This window comes from Gallus gallus, chromosome 4, assembly GCF_016699485.2.
Source record: "Gallus gallus isolate bGalGal1 chromosome 4, bGalGal1.mat.broiler.GRCg7b, whole genome shotgun sequence".
Classification (NCBI taxonomy): domain Eukaryota; kingdom Metazoa; phylum Chordata; class Aves; order Galliformes; family Phasianidae; genus Gallus; species Gallus gallus.
Window position 1 is genome coordinate 14,693,120 of NC_052535.1, and position 17,928 is coordinate 14,711,047.

The window sequence follows — 17,928 nt, forward strand, 5'->3', positions numbered from 1 at the left end:
CTGATAAAGCCTGTGGGCTGTTTGGTTTCAAACTGGGGTGCCAGGGTACAGAAAGGGACATATTCTCTGGTGAAGATTCAGTGAACCTGTGAACATACAATAACATTGTTTTCATACATACCATCCTGTAGGTTTGTTCTTGTGAGCAAAATTGCCCATGTTCAAGTAGTTGCAAGAGATGACTTCTTAAAATGGGATAATTTACTATGGGAGTATGTAGTTTTGTTAAGATTAATAACCACTTACAAATGTTTCATGGCTCTTCTTAAGATCTCTATCATGTGAGACTAGAGTTGCCTATCATTTCAGTGCAGAGAATATGAATTCTGAAATGTCAAAATGGCTACTGAAACCAGCTGAAACTAGCAAGAGATAATGAAATAATAATAAAAGAAAGGCTGTAGTTTAATCACTGTTTATTTTAAGCCAATGAACTTAGCAACATTGAGACCTTATTTTGAGAAAACTGAAATAATATTTAATTGGAAGCTAATTGAAATAGCTCTCTGTGAGCTTGCTAGACCATGTTGCTTCTGGACCCTGAGACTGCTGGGCAGTGCTGCTGTAGGACTGTTGTAGAATGGGATAGACCTGAGGGATAAGCGAATTTTCCTGACATGAGACAAGCTTATTTTGGAATTAACAAAAATAATTACATTTGGATAGAAATTGCTTTTGCCTTAAAACAGTACTGATTTTCAGTTCTGATTTTCAGACTGTTGAACACCACTACTAGCTGAATTTACCACAGTACATGTACTTTTTGGTACATAGCCACACTGGACTCTGATGGTTTTTAACATATTTTCTTTACATGATACAGTTGCCTCAGTTCAACCAGAGTAATACTCAGAACAAGTTAGAGGCAACAACTGCAAGCCGAAGAGCACTGTTGTTGCACGTATTTACTTTCCTCAGTTGCAATCAGGTGATTGTAAAGTTGGTGGTATTACTCCGTGTTTAGGATTAAGATTTCAGTGGAAAGAGTTGCAAGGCTGTTCACTAAGGTGTGATACAGTTAGAGCATTTTGTAATAAAATTCAGCTTATAATAGCTTTCATGAGCATATTTTTAAACATTAATGATGTTTTTTTTAATGTACCTTCCAAGTGGCTTTACAGAGTTATTAGACATTTTGTCAAACATTTTACCCATCATTTATTTTTTTCTTCCTATCAAATGATTTTGCTAAATACCCACGTAGTTGTTATCAAATCCCATGATGCAATCCTTGTTGATTTGTATTATGACATCCTGTATTTGAGTGTGTTGCACAGCATTGGGGAGGCTACTGAACAGAAGTATATTCAGAAAACTGTTGCAGAGTTACCTACAAGTACAGAGAGTCGGATGTATCTACATCTACTCAGACTCAAACATGAATGAAACCTTCTGAGCTGGAGTACCACTGGCATCTTTGACCCTGTAAGTTTTTTGCATCTCAAAAAAAGAGAGGCCAAAGGTCAAACTGGCAATCATACTTGTTTTGTTTTTGTATTCAGGGTGATACAGGGGAAGTTAGCTCATGGGTACGTATGTGGATGTAGTCCCCTTGCATTGCCATTTTGTATTGATTAAAGAAATTAAAGGATCTCTATGTATTTTTTTTTCTGTATGTTTTAATTAAAAGTTTATTTTAAAACTTTTTTTTTTTTTTAATATTTGTATATAAGCTTTTTTTTTTGTAACCTTTAAGCATACTGCTTGTGTTTGTCATCTACAGACAGTTTCTATAAGTTGAAGTAAACTGCTAAACCTCATTCATGACACTCTGGAAAAAAATAATCGCCTTTTGGTTAAAAAGTAGAATAAGTAATTAGTTTGTGAAGTCATGATTTTGGAGAACAAATTACCATGGAGAGTGAGTTTGCAACCACTCAGTTCAGGAAGACTCTGCTTATATATTGCTCCCACAAGACCAAGGAAATAAATATGTTGCTTTAGGTATCTCAAAACACACAGAGAACTCAATGACCCACAGTCAGCACAGATATCATCTGTCTGCAGCAAAGTTTTGCTTTCAAAGGCACAATACAAGTCTAGTTAAGAGCTTATGTTTACATCAGAGTTGCAGAAAGGTACGTGCATAGTGTAGAGATCTGTATTTGGAGCTCATTGCTGGTGTAGCACAGTCTTTTGCAATGGATCTCTTGATCGGAGTTATTGAATGAGTATTAAAATGAAGATAGGTTTCTATAAAGGAATATATGAACACATCAGCAATAAAAGAAATGGGAGCTAAAGGACAATATGAGTAAAGAATGATTTTAAGATGACAAATTTTAGCTTGTCCATGCTATGTTGACTGAACAAGATAATGTTATGATACAGCTAAAGCAGGGCACAGGCTGGGCTGGCTTTATTGAGCTCTGGATGGCTGATGTTTGTTTAGTCAGACTGTTTCCTTTTTTCAGTCATTTGAAAAATAATCTCTTTAGCTTAGCCTTTACTTGAAATAAAATCACTATGTTTTTAATTATTTTATAATTTATATTTTTCACAATCTCTTTTTTTTTTTTTTTTCCCAGAAGGAAGGAGGGAGGAGATATTTCCTTCCACCTCCAAACAGAGAGTTCCCTTGGTAGCCACCTCTCAATTTAGTCCCTAAAAATGATATTGATTTTGTCTGTGTGCCAGGTTTCTTGCCAGTTATCATTTCAGATACCGATGTCCCTTGGTAGAGAACACACAGTAATGTCAGGAACAGGAAGAGGCAAAGGTAACAACAAAGGCATCCTGAAGTGAGGGGTTCCTTTGATAAGACAAGCTAAATACCTAAAACAAAAATCTGATATCTCTTCTCTTTATTTTTAACAAGTCCTTTGGTAAATAATGGGGAAGCTTAAGAGAAAAATCCCCAAATGTCAGCTTGTCTGAAATATCACCCTGAACAGTTCCTCACTTTTTAAAAATAAGAAAGTCCCTGCAGGGTAAGTAAGAGAAAGCTCTCCACCACCGGCAGCTTGCCCCCCAACAAGAAAAGAGCCAACCTGTGTAAACTGGGAATATCTTATACAGCATGTGTGTTAACGTAACCCCTTCTTGGCAGTGCTGCAATCAGCCGTCGGTGAAGAAAGGGTGATCCCTAGATACTGAGACTGGACTCTGTAGCTGTAAGTCCCGCACTTGCTTTCAAATATGCAGGCTCTTCACTTTGTCCTTCATAAAGGTGGCTGTGGTGTGATCACTTTAGAAAGAGAGACTGTAAAAAAAGGAAAAGGCTAGATTAACAGAGGGTCTGAAGATGATAAAATATTACATTGGTAGCTCCCATGATGAAGATAGATGCAAGAAGATATCCAGTTCTTTGAAAACATTCTGTGACAATTCTCAGAGCTGAATGAGTCCATATAAAAGAGCAGCAAAAATCACAGTGATCAATTCTTTTGTAGCATACACAGACCAGCCTTTTCAGTGACAATGGTCACAAAGCAGCACAAAGGTCCATCCTGTCCCTTCATCTGATTCCAAGCACTGCTGCAGCATCCAGACACTGTGCTGCCTCAGCTAGAGCCTAGTAGAACAACGAGTGCTCTTTTGTCACGTGTCACTTCCACTGTGTTTTGACCCAACAGAAGCAGGGCTAGCTCAGTTCTATGTATATCAGTTCACATATATGCACAGTCAAGTTTTCTACAAAAATGAATTTAGTCTCCTACAGCTATTAACTTTAAATAAGGCTCATTTCCCCAAGTATAGCCGTCACCTTTGTTGATTAAATTTGCACTCCTAAGTCATTTGAAATATTTAGCCCTAATGTCTGTAAATTTGGCAATACTAATATATATTTTAGCAGGAGAATCAATAAAAGAAAGTTTGCAGACTTCTCTTTATGCTAAATTCCCTGATATTTGCTAGTAGGGGTTTAGAGAAAATATCTTTGTATAAATCTACTTTTGTACCTGAATCCAAAGTATAAGGATTAAGGCCACAGTCCACACATTTAGTCCCTTTGTGGATTTTCTGATGGTTATACATCCCTATAAAATGATACAATATTAAATACTCTCTCTATTTGCTGAGGGCAGTCAGCAGTAACAACTCACTTTGAAGTGACCAGTTGGAAGAAAGCTTTCAAACTTAATGTGTCTTGTTCTTTATTAAAGTGATGAAGCTGATGCTGGTAATTGACTAAATCCTGTTTGAAGTTCTGCGCTGGTTTAAGGCATCAGCCAACAGTTAAATAGATGTGATGCTTTCCTCTTTCACTGTACATGACCTTACATTCATGAATATTAGCCTGGACTCCTCTGAAACTTTTCCACAATCATGGAGAGCATCATGTCCTACGCTGAGCATTCTCTTTGCTTCAGTAAAGACAGTCCAAATACTGTATTCATTTAGTATACTGATGTTGAATGAATGCTAATCTTCACATTGGAGCTGTTTTTGTTTCTAACAGGGAAGTAGTCCCCCAGCTAATAAACACTTAAATACATGCTGAAATGTCTTTGTGATTTTTTTGCTTGTATGTTTGTTCTTGTGTTGTTTTGGTTTTTTTCCCTCTCTCCCTCCAGATGGCTTTAGTAAGGCTGCTCTTGTTTTGCATCTCAAGCTTCCCCTGTTGTGCAGAGTCCTCAGTGATAAGATACAGTGTATGTGCCTGTTTAAACTGTTTCCAGACACTTTGAATTTCAAATTTGGAATCTTTTATGAGAAACACTTCAATAAAACTCTATGAAATTAAAATATAGACAGATATACATGCTAAAGTAATATATGTAGTTTTTCCTGAAGGTTATTTTTTAGCTTCAGTGTTGTCAGTCAAGCACAAGCTGATACCTTGTGCTAGATGTAACAATGAACATTTCTGCCACTTACATTGGAAAGTTAAAAGAATACGAGGACTGCTCTGAAAGTAGAGTCTTCTATTTAATGATGTTGGCCCATGACATCAGAGGCAGATGCTGGTGGGATGGCAGTAGAGATTGAACCTTCCCACCAATATTCCATTACCTTTTGTTGTCATGTGACAGGTGACAGCAGAGGGGCAGTCTGACAGAATGACATTTGACTTGGAAGGGTATATGGAGCAGAAGTGTGACTGAATTCCTCTATGCAGAAACAACGGCACTCACTGACATTAATCAGTGCTTGCTGAATGTTGAGGAAGACCAAACAGTCAGTGTGAGCACAATGAGGTGATGGGTGGAGTGTTTCAGCAGTGTCATATCATTAGCAATATAATGGAGGGACATGGATGTTCTCTTTTCAGCTGTAGGGGAACTGTTAGCTCAGGGCTTGTGGTGATTGAGCACCTGGTGAAGGGGTGTGGCTGGCCAGGGAGTGCAGGCAAATTGTTTGCACCTGTGCTCCCCAGGTGACCAGAAGGGGTGGACCAAGGGTACAATTACTCTGGGCTCATACAAGGGCTGGCTACTGAAAGGAGAATGTCTCTTGGAGCTAGGCTGCTTCTTGAGGAGGTGTGCTGTATAGACAGAGATTCCTATCATTAGTTGGATGAGTTCTACTCTTCTTTCTATATATGACTACTAGCCTACCTGTGAGTTCTTTGCCTGGTATTGCTGAGAACATGTAAGAAGCAATCTTGCTGCTTCATGAGCAGGACAGATCCATTTGCCCATATGTGAGCCTGCATGTGCCCAGTTGGCTTCAGCTCCTTCTCTAGAAGAGCACAGGTCAGAGGATGATCTAGCTTTCATCTGTCTTAGCCTATGCATTTTGAGAACTTTCTTATCTTACTAAATAGCCAAGCAGTACTGAAATTGATCCTATGTTTTTTTTGTCAATGTTTACCTGGAGGTAGAGTCAGAATCCTATTTCTTGCTCCTGATAATGTCTGTAGTGACTAGAGATTGAAGTTTCTGCTACATAGGTGGTTTTCATAATATTGTCTGCATATTTCAATCTTAGGAATTTTATATGAGGTGTCCTGTTGAGTTGAATTTGCCTCTTTCTAAAACTATTGATCTGTAATATAGAATATTAAATAATCATTCTCATGGGAGGAAAGAAAATGGGAGAGAAGCTCCAGATTTCCAATTAATGAGTATTTTTATCATTTCTATCCAATTGTGTTTTGTGTTTCATCTGTTTTTTTTTTCATTGTTATTTTTAATAGAAAGCCTGAACAGAGAGGGTAACTATGCTTCTTTTTGTTTAACCTAATAATCAAAGGTGTTGAGTGTCTTTATATGATGCATGCATGACAAGTGAGGACTATAATCATAGGTTATTATTTTTTCCTGCTCTTTTTTCAGACTACTGTATCATTCTATTCTAAGTCAGTATTATCAGCTCTTACTCTGGAATTACTAGATTCTACGACATGTTTCTTCAGTCATTTCAAAAGCTTAATATGATGTGTTAATTATTAAGAGAAAAAGAATGCCCCATTTTTCAATACTCCTAAATGCTGAAATAAATGATGCATTTAGATTGTACTGTCTGAATCTGGATGTTAAAGAAATCGTAGTGTATTGGGTTCCAGAGTTTGTGCTTGAGAATGAACCATTGTTGACCCAGTAATACACAAATTGAATTTCAATGAAGAGTAGTGATGTAGTGAAAACTAGTGGTATGTTAGAACAGGAAGCTTGAGAGCATCTGGAGGAAATCTCATTTAAATTTTGAAAGTGCTGTTCCCTAATAATAGATTTCTTTCCTCTTTGGAGAGTGGGTGCAGAAAGTTCTTTTTCATGGCAGAGGTCTCTTAGGTGAACTCCATAACCTCTCTTCATTGTTTTACGTTCTGCATAAGTCTAAGCATGCAATGCTACAGCAAAAAATTCACTTGTTTCTTGCATCACTTGTGATGTCCCAGCTGCTTAGTTTGCCCTTTGAGTCTTCTGGCTTTGGCTTTAAAGTGGAGATACAAACTTCAGTTGAAATCTTCCATTCCCAAGAGTGAAAAAAGTCTGTGATTGACATCTCAGTGTATATTCTGTAGGGAATACATACTGACTATGGAGATCTGCCCACTTCAACAGTATACCAATCAATTCAAGATTTACTCTCACTTTGTCTCTTCCAATACTACTATTTTATGTACTGTTCCATTCTGCTAACAGCAAATTATTCTTCAGTGAGACCAGCTTCAATTTATTTCTTTCCAGATGTTAGTTCTTCTGTCTCAGCTCTTCTTTGTTTGTGCCAACCACTAGTCAGAGAAACTTAGTGATTTTTTTCAACTACAATGCTCTTTGTTCTGCAGCCACTACAACATAAGAGTGTTGATCTCTTTAGCCTCACAGGAACATTACATTCTTGTAAGGTAGAATCTTCTGTCTCCTTAGAAAGGGAAGGGTGTTACTGCATCGTTTGAATGAAGAAGTGACATGTCAGCAGGTTTAGTTTAATTCCCTGTTGGTTTGATAGCAGTGGAATGATCTACTCTTGAAATTGCCATCAGCAAATCCACGAAGCTGCTAATTAAGAGCAGATTTACAGGTGGGGTAATGTCTTTAATTAAACTAAGTATAGCTGGGAAAAAAAAAAGCAGATAAGCTCTTGGGCATGTAAGTAGTTCTTCAGGTCTGAAACAGAAGCAGTAAACTTCAAAGCAAAATTCAGGTTGGAAGAAACTGCTCTGACTTAATTAGGGAATGACCTACAAAATACTTCTGAAAGTCTGGAAATTTGGACTCATAACTTGGTAGATACCAAAAACCATGGACTCACTGGAAATTCTGTTTTACTGGTCTGTTACCTGCAAGTTCCACTCCTACCTACTATTAAGGTCACATTTGTCCACAAGGAATAATTTTTATTTGGCTCTATCCCCTGGAATGCAGTGACCTCTTACCTCTTCTCCCTGATGAGTCTCTTTGACTCCCCAGGCACATCTTTCTCTTCTCCCAGATAGTTTAATACATATTTAATGAAATCTAGAGTAATTGATCTCAATGTCTTAATTACATTTCACTTTTTAATTTTCTTTTGTTTCAGATCTTAACTACTTGCACGCAAAAAATCATCTGCTTTTTCCAGTCTTGTTGGTGTAATAAAAACATGGTCTTGATTTATTAAAAAAAAAATAGGTTGGACTGTATTTTTAGACCACCTATCTATAGTGACTTCCAAGGCTTACTCCCCTCCACCTCCCTGTAACACGTGTATAATGTTACTTTTTTTAGTATTGTGTTTTGTGCTCCCTCTTCCTTTATTTGGTAGAGTGGTACTCAATCATAAATGTTATGGTACATATTAAATGTTCCTGTACTTTAATATCAACAAGTATTGGATGAAACAGCTGTTTAACTTTCCTGAAATACGAATCAAAACATATTTCAAGGGTAAAATACATGTTTCAGTTTTATTATATTACTGCATAAATCTGTATAGCTGTAAATAAGGTACTATGAATTCAGGATTTCTTATTTGTGATATTCAATTTTTCTATCACAAAGTGATGGAAAAAGGACTATAATCATGTTCATTATGGTGAGATGTCTGACAGCCTTGTGCATCTGCAAGTGGCTTTGACAATCTTGAAATACTATATATATTTTTTTGTATCAACTGTTCCGATATGAATCTGATATCAAGGTATATCAGGATATAGAGCTCCTGATTTGAGTAACTCAAATTGCCTCTAGTATTGCAGAAGCAATAGCAAGGGAAAACCTATCCCAACATTTTCTCCTGTGGAAAAGTATATTGATTTGAAATTACACGAGTTGAATTTAACTCCTATTTCTAATAGCAACAGGGTAGAATGTGCCTGTCATGTTATGAACACGAAAATTTTCCAGATTAAAGAACAAGACTGCCTTAAAAGCTGTAAGAAATGTGAGGCATTTGATTAAGGGCTTTTTTTTTTATACCCAAAGATCCCAATTTAAAGATAAGTAAAACTGTTTTCCTGAACTGTTTACCACCAGTAGCTGGAAAACAATACTTTGGATTTAAAGTGCAGTTTCTTGACAGTGCTATTAACTAACTTGCAGAGAACATCTCCATCAACCTATTCAGAATAAGGCTCTAATACATTCACCCTAAGTGCTGTTGGTTTCATTTTTCAGTATTAGTCATATAAATGATCCAATGCCTACGCTTAGTGTGAAGAAAATGTACTGTCAAGTCATGAGATGTTATGTATCAGGCTACAGTTTCTTCTTGTAAAAGAACCTGATGTTTTCTCAGATTACTTGGTTCTAGCTCATTCCTTCTCTATCAAAATCATTATTGCATAGTCAAAGTGAATTGACTAAACTTAGTGTTTTGGGAAACAGGTGTGCGGAAGTGTCCTGTATCAGTCAGATGGAATGGTATGTCACTCCTCAAGTGTTTTCACAACTAACCCTTGATAACAATAGTAAGGGCAAAAAAACGTATTACTGAATACTTGAAACTTCTATATATTTTTAAGTTCTTACTGGCCTTAGGCAGATTAGATGTGAAAATAAGATTAAAAATAATTTGATACGACCTTCAATTTTTCAATTAAATTATGACCTGCAATATACTACAAAATAGAAAAAAAGTAGATGAATGTGCGTAAGTGTATGTATTCACCTGTGAAGGAACAAGCTTACTTGTCAACATCAGAGCAAGCTTTTTGGTCAACCATTTCTGTAGATTATTTTGTAAAATGAGAGAATATTTGGCAGCTGCAAAAAAATTTAAGAAAGTTGAAATAAATAATGAATCTAAAAAAATAGAGCTGGATGATCTTCTAAACCTCTGGCAGAACATGCATGGTGTGCAGCCGTCTGCTTCACTCTTTTCCCTCAAGCTCCCTGAAAGGTACTTTCTGACACAACACTCTTACCAAGGTAAAAAATTATGTTAATAATGAATGTCTCATTACTTTCAAATACCTAGAGGAATATTTCTCTATAATTCTTTGTCAAAAGTAATAACTGTCCAGGAATGGGAAGCAGAGAAGAAAATAGCTTGTGGTGCTGTGAACGTTTTGATGCTTGCTTGATTCTCTAATCATGATTCAGTGCCTAAGGTCTACCATAAAAACACATTCTTCTCCTGATTCCTAAAAGAAGAAAATCAATTGGTTTAAGGCTTTTATGAAATTATTTGCTTATCCAAAACCTAAAGACAATGATAATTTTGACGGAAGTACTTGGCTTGCGGGGATTATCTAAAAGGTTGTGTCCTAGGATTATTACCAGGTATAGGAAATACAGAACAGGGTTCTTCATGTACTACTTCTAAGGTGTAGCTTGTTTCTTTAACAGAAAGCATAAATAATTTCAAAAATATTGCTTTAATGTATCAGTACTGAGACAAGGGTTTTCTCTGAAATAAGTATGCAGCATCCCATACTTACATTTATTACTTTTTTTGAAGGCACTAGGGTTTGAGGTGTTATTGATTAGATGCTGAATGAGTTATCTTTTTATTTTTATTTTTTTCCCTACTTGTGACCCATTTTTTTTGTCAAACGAAGCTGTTCTTTGATTCATGGTTCATGTTAGTGACCAGGGTAGATATCTTGTGGGTATTGGAAGCTTAACCCCTTATTTCTCTAAAATAAAATTGCCCAGTGGATATTCTTAAGGCAATTCAACATGTTGTTTATTTGCTTGCACTTCTGCATATGCTTTGTATGCCGCACTTTGTGAAAGTCAACCTACTGACTTCTGGAGAACTTTTGATGATGCATGCAAGTTGAAATCCAAATACACATTAAAATGCTGAAAGTTTCTCATGTAGTACAGAAACTGCATTACAGGTTTGTGTGCAGAATGGGCTAGTGATAAGCTATAGTGTTTCTCAAAATGGAGACATTCCACCACCATCACCCTGTGCTGGGGACTGCCCATGGGAAGGCTTCACAGCACTCTTGTAAGCACTTCTTCAGCCATCCTTATTTCTCCATGTGTATGCATAAGCATTTTGTTGACACCCTTTCTCTCTATACACTTTCATGTATCTACTGAATTCTGCAGGATAAAGACTGGGGAATACTGACTGCAGTATCATGACTTCCCTCTGAAGCAGCATCATGGTGTCCCTTCACATACATGATAGTGTATTTCTGTTACTAGAAAATATGTGGGAGGGTCTTGAGAATATTGAATAATATTCTTCTCTTCAGTATTATCTAATTGATGAAGTACACTATTTTCCTGCTATGGAAGAAAGAAAATAAGATTTATGAACTTCATCGGTGCTTTCCCCCAAAATTGAGCTTTTCAGTTACACTCATTTCTGTATCTCTTGACCCATTTTTCAATATCTGGCAGAGGTCTAGAAATATCAGTGTTGAATTCCAAAAACAGGTTTCTGTGTGGAGGAGAAAAACCCTTACTTATTAACCTGAAAGTTAATTAGTTTTCTTTGTAATAGTTTTATTCTTAATAAGCATCAGAAACATCACATGGAGATTAGGAAACAGGGCTTCGTGACTTCGGCTTCTCAAAAACCTATGTTTTAACTCTGATTTAAAAGAAAATAACTCCTTTTGAGACTGGGAAATTCTGTTAATACTCAACAGATGAAATAGACAGGAATGATGATGAGGCAGGACTAATAGTGAGAAACAAATAAGGGTTTTTGTCTATATCATCTGAGTACTGTGATGCTTCATGTAATGAAAATTCAGCCAATTTTGAAATTGGTAGGCTGGTTATGATATTGGTTTGGGTATCTCTGTGTTAGTAGGCTAAGTAAATAACTGGAAAACAGAAATCATCAAGAGCCCATGGAAATCTAACTCTGGAGTTCAGAGGTAGTATTTTAGGTATCATTTAATATTAATGGGAAATTTAGTGCAGCAAATTTAATCAGAAGGTCAGTCACAGCAGAGAGACTAAATAGAAAAAACAATCCAGATTTAGTCCTGCTTATCCTGAATTATGAAAGAATCATATCATTTATATAGTACATGGTCTAGAATGTTTGGAATTCTAACAACAGCTCTGTCCTTTTTGAGTAACCACCTGCCTAAGAAAAAGTTTGAAAGAGTTTTACCAGTTAACAATGTCCAGTGTAACAACTTAGTTCACTTTTCTTCTCTTACAGCCTGCTGCCTCTAGCCAGAAGCCTCTCTGTGGGCAGAGTCTTGTTTCTTGTCAGTCACCACAATGTGAGTATCCTTTTTTTTGAACCTCAAGGTTTTCAGGAATGTTGTTTCTGAAAGCTTTTAAGTATATCTCAGAACACAGAACAAACACTGTCTGATTTTGTTCACTTGTAAGCAAGAATAAAATTTCAGGGTTCTTTTTAATCCAATGAATACCGTATTATTCAAAATACTCTGCCCACAAAGTGTTTGTTCCCATTCTGCCCTAGTTCTGGTGAATTGCATACTGAGAATAAGAGATGTACAATACTTCTGGAAGTATGAGAATACATTAAACTTGTGTAGGCCAAATAAAATTATCATACAATGTATAAAGTAGTGAAGAACTCCAAAGTAAATTCTTCCCTTGAGATGAAGAAGAAATTGAGCTTTATTCGAGATACTTGAAAGCTTGCTGTTAGACTCGTTTTGAATGTGAAGGTATAAACAATTAATAGTGGATTTAGATTGCATAAACCAAACATTATGTATTTCTTGCAATCCTCTATAAAATTTTGTCATTCTATGCTTTCTTACATAAATGTCATACCAAATAAAACCCTGCTTGCAACTTCTGAATGATGAGAATAATTCAGAGAACAGTGATATTGTCTCATTGGGATTTGTACAACATTGGCAATCTAACTACCCAAGAGATCACATGGGCACGTGAGCTTGACCATTCTATATGTGTGGGAAGAGGTCTGAGGATTCATATATATAAATTGTTTATATGGATATATGTATGAAGTTTTAGTCCAGATTTTCCTTTCTTTTCAACATGTTCATTATTGCAAGAGGTTTTCCTACCTGACATCTGTTTGTTACAGTAACACTGAAATAGGCAGTGTCAAAAAATCAACTATCTGTTATGTGTTAATAGACTGTAACTTATGTGCTTACCTCTAGGTTCTATGTACTTAGTTTTATAAAATGTTTTTAATTAGTTTTTTCATTGGTTTATGAGACCAGCACTTCAGTGAAGTTTTTTAGTACAATTTCATAGTTTCCTGTTAGAATGGACTTTATGACTTGATCGCTTCGAACATTGTCACAAAGATAGACTGATAGTTCAGAGATGGGAAGAAGCTTTCTCATCTCAAATTTCCTTCTGTAAGGACACTTCTTAGTCTGAGATAGTAATTTTGCTGTCATCTTTTTAGGAAATACTAAAATTATATTATATTCCATAAAAAGTATTTGTTGCACTAATACATTATTGGGATATGTGAACAGTTTTAGGATGTGAGAAAGTGCATTATTCTCTATAGGAGCCAAATATATACTTCAGCAAAGGTGGATATCTGGCCATTCAGATGTTCTGCAAGATATATATTATCTGCATTGCTCCTCTGGCAGAGTGAAAAATGTTTAATATAAGTTTTTCAAGGCATGGAAACAGTTTGAAATTCATCTTCCTGTGAATATATGTTTGAAGGGAGCATTTAATAAAAGTGAAAATCTAGATTTCTTCTGAAAGCCTTTCTACATTTTCTTACCAGTGAAAATGAAACTTTAAAGTTATAACTTATCTTTCACAATTGGCCATCAGTAACCAGGCAGTCGGGGGGGAAAAAAGAGATATCCTCTTCAAGGATTCTTTTGAAGGGACTACTGAACTTGTGTTTGGGGTATGCCATATTTTCCTTGATATCATCTTTTGCAGGCAGATGAGTTTTTCATTCTCAGCACTTAGGAGAAGTGAAGGTGAAACTGCGGGTACTACGATAATCAGGCAGCTCACTGAAATTGGCCTTTGATAATAATTTTGTTGTATGCTTGAATATTTTCATTTTGTTCTGATTTAAGATGACTTTCTTTACCAATGTAATATTAACAATTTGGGGGTTGTTTTTAATGACTTATAGTTAAATGGAATTCCTAAGAGAGGGAAAACTTTGTACTTCATTATGGATATACGCGTTAGCTATTCACAATAAAAGGCCAATCCAACATTTAAGTGAAAAACAAGCAATAGTAAGATGCGTCTTATGGATTAAACTCTTACATTTTACAGGTGCTCAATTTATAGAAATAGTCATTGCTAATTTACTGTTAAGAGTATGTGCAGATACTTGGCTAATGGAAATCATCACATGAATTGTCTCTTTACTGCTTGAAACTGTAACATCTATGATTAATTTTCTACAGTCAAAAGATTAATTTTTTGGTCTTTATTTACATTAATCTACTTTATTTCTCATAGTGTTCACACTTATATATTTTCCACACCTTGCAAATACATGGTTCCACATTTCCAAGTGGCTCTGGCCCCATGACTGAATGTAAAGATGAACTATAATTAAAAGACATAAACAAGGTCCCATCTTTCTCAGAGATCTCCTCATTTCTAAATATAAAATGGTCCGCGCTCTCATTCATATTACCAGAAGCATTGACCAATGTCACAACTGTGAACTACAAAGGCACTGATTTAATCTTTTAAGAGGTATCTGAGGAATTAGTTTCCAACCCCATAAGCCTGTTCTATATTTGCAAATTTTGAGCATTGTGTCATACTGTCAAATGTTTGAACACTTAATAAATTACACTTAATACAGTGACTTTGAAATCAACAAGAGTTATGTAATTGTATTCACTGGGTCTAGAATTGCATATAATGTGCTAGAGGTTTGTTCTTGAAGAAAACAGTGAGGCAAGACACACTTTGAGCTTCTGTGAGTTTGTTTCAAAGGGTAGTGTTTAGTGGGTGTTTTTCTTCCTGGATTCTTGTAAATCAGGAAATACAAAATCACTTTGTCTATTACTGTCACGCCAAACTGCGAAGAGATTATGCCTTTCTCAAGTTTCTCACATCTCGCTGTACTCAGTTTTTCAGAACTCTGCATGTTGGTTGTTACAGAAGGTACCTGAAATGTTGTTATCACTTTGCATCTGCCTATAACTGTATCAGGAAACCAGAGTCCTGTGATTGTCACAGGTGTCTACCAGAGATAGCATTGGTAGAAATTATAGTGTAGGCAGGACTTGAGCCTGAGAGAAGTTGAAAAGAGTGCTGATGGAATCACAAGACATTTCACTAAGTAGGAAATCCTGCACCTTATTTCTAACACTGTTTAAATGCTCACTGTTGTGATTGTTAGAAACATCTTGCTAGTGGGGCTACTTAGTGAGGTTGGGTACAGTGATCTGTTTCTGGTCTTACACTAAGTCCAAATGTGTTGCACAGTAACAAACTTCTGATTTGCAGATATGAAAACAATTTCTACAATTATTTTGCTCAAGAAATCAGAGAGCTCTTATATATAGGTTCTTTTTTCCATATGTCTCAACAAACGGATGATGGTGGATAAAAGTGTAATTGGTCACAAGACATGAGAGGTCTCTGGTAGATATGTGGAGTAAAAGTGAGATACAGACAACATTAAATCAACTAAAATTTAGCAGACAATCCAGACTTAGTACCTGTCCACTTATTATGATATACATTTATTAACAGAGGAGCAGATTAGCTCTTGGGATTTCCATCCCAGGGAAAAGTATATGCTTTGATGTGTGTTTCCTCTGAGATCGATATGGGAATTCAAAATAACAAAGCTCAGCAGTAAATGTAGCACCTTTTATTTGCAAAATAAAAACAGAACAACTGAATCTGCATTGAAATGTTCTAATTAAATACCTTTCTGCCAGTGGTTTAATGTTTTATCACTCTAAATTGCATAATAATTGCATCTTAAATATTTGCTATTTTATGTAGTTCAAAAACAAAGCTGTGTTGATATTCACGACGATAGAGGATGAAGAACTTATCCACAGACTTGTCAGACATGTGCATCCAGCAGGATGGTGGTACATCTTGTCTTCCCTTGTGTTTTCATGCCAGGAGTTTACAGGGTGGTTCTGCACCTTCTCTCTCACAGTGACCTCTGCTTCAGATATAGTTGTGTAACTTCTTTAGTACTACAGGCAGTGTTGTCTGCTGGAACCTTAAAAATAAGTTTATTAACATCATACAAAAATGATTGTTAGGCATCCAGGGGGAATAGCTGACTCTTTGGATAGAGCTGCAGAGAGGATTTATGAAATTTAGGGGTGGCATTGGGAGCTTGCAACTCCAAAGACCTTTTGAAGTGTGACTCTTGGAGTTCTGGAATGCTTTCACCTGAGAATGCAATGGCCACTGCTTATGCTGCATTTTAATTGGCATTAGTTCTGTAGTCCGAACAAAATAAAGTTTTATTGAAATTGGTGGTAAAGGGTACCATGTATCAAGTCAGGATTTTACCCATTTTGTTTAAAGAAAATTAGCTTAAATTGCCTAGCACCTTTAGTTTTACATTCAGTTGTGCAACTGTCAGTTGCTGGTAATTAATCCAAGGGTGGTTTTCTAGATCAAATATTATATGAAATGCTATTTTACACAGCGGAGGTTGAAACAGGTCAAATTGCTTCACTTAGTCTTGTTTTCATCATGCATTTCTGCAACTAGCGTGTATTGACAGACTTAATTGCAATTGCTCCAAAAGCTAGAGGCTAGTTATTTTGCCAAAGACTTTTCATATAAACATGACATTAATAATGTGTATTTTAATTAAGTTGCAGATAGCTTTTTAGCAGGCTATTTGCTGAAACTTGACAAGAAGAAAACAATAATAGTTGAGCTGACAGAAACAGAATTTGTGAAAAGAATGAAGTGTTTACCACTGTGTTTTATTTAACGCAAATAATAATACACGAAGAACATTTCAGGCTTTGATAATAGCTGTGTGTCAATGAAACGTGTGGATTAAGTCTTCCAAAAAGAGAATGTACAGCCTTGGTTCTCAATTCCTTTGGGCTGCTGAAGATAATGAGTGACAGATTTCACAGCCTTCCTGGAGAGGATTTCTTCTTATGTCTAAAGTGGCTCTTCAGACTGTCTTAGGACAGTCACTAGCCATGTTTTATCTTCCTGTGAAGCACTGAGCAGTTGAAGTAATCTTGATGTAATAAATAATTCCTTTCATTTCCTAATTACAGCCAGCTTCTGATTACTCATGGTGAATAAGCTATGTGTTAGGGCAGCATTGAACTCGTACTATCTACCACAAAAGGATGGCTCTGCTGGTTTATTTTCTCTAGTAAAGCACAGGATGTTTGCAATGCTGTAGATCATTCTGCTCTCTTTGTGGCAGACTGCATTTCTGGGTTTTGGCCTTCCAAGTGAATTCTAAGTTGATTATCAGTGTTGAAAATGTTTTAAGGAGACATATGGACCTTTCTGGTCTAAAAAATCTGTTGTAAGATTGCCAGTTTGCAGTTCATCTCCCAAGGGACAGGTGGTAGATTTAGCGCACACAATGTGAAGGCTTAATGAGCGGTTCCAGAACTCATAACTTTTCACTTTAGATGGGGGGGGGGGAGGGGGGGGGAAAGCACCACCTAGACACCTTTGTTACTTTGTGGTATCCTTCAGGCTCTGGATTGGTGTCCTGCCAGGGTCTGAAGCTCCTGCACTTAAGTGTTTCTCCTTCAAATCATGACCTACTCAGTCTGATCAGGTTCCTTGATCTTAGTCACTCTCTGTTGAAAAAGGCAGCACAAAATAAATATCCTCTATGCTTAGAAATCATTGCAGTTAATCTATAAAGCTTTTCTTACCCTGGTTTAGGATTTGAACATTGCAAAATATGTAGTACTGTGGGAGTCCACCCATAGCCTTTCTTATTTGAGGTGATTGCAAAAGTGTTGGGGGTGGTGGTGGTATGTTTCTGGTTGTTGTTGTTTTTTCCCTCCTTACAAATGTGTGGGAGATAAAGATATACATGGGGTGAGGGGACGGGGAAGGGTGGGGGTGATGTTTTCTTCCTGATGTCATGAAAAGCTGTTAAGAAAGAGTGGTTGGATTTGATGTCTGTGTTTTTTAACACGGCAATCTGTTAAAGACAGATTTAAGTAATAAAGAATAAGTTTTTAATTAAATACAGGCAGAGATTTGTGTG

The 17,928-nt window shown here is 36.4% G+C and overlaps 1 protein-coding gene across 3 annotated transcripts in view; it reads left to right on the forward strand.

The window, feature by feature from the left end:
* TENM1 (teneurin transmembrane protein 1) overlaps positions 1-17,928 on the forward strand; it is an 846,851-nt gene that overhangs the window by 56,493 nt on the left and 772,430 nt on the right. For all 3 annotated transcript variants that reach the window (NM_001397994.1, NM_001397993.1, XM_046939904.1), the window contains exon 2: positions 11,947-12,010. The gene's annotated coding sequence lies outside the window, so the exon portion shown is untranslated. The remainder of the gene's footprint in view (positions 1-11,946; positions 12,011-17,928) is intronic.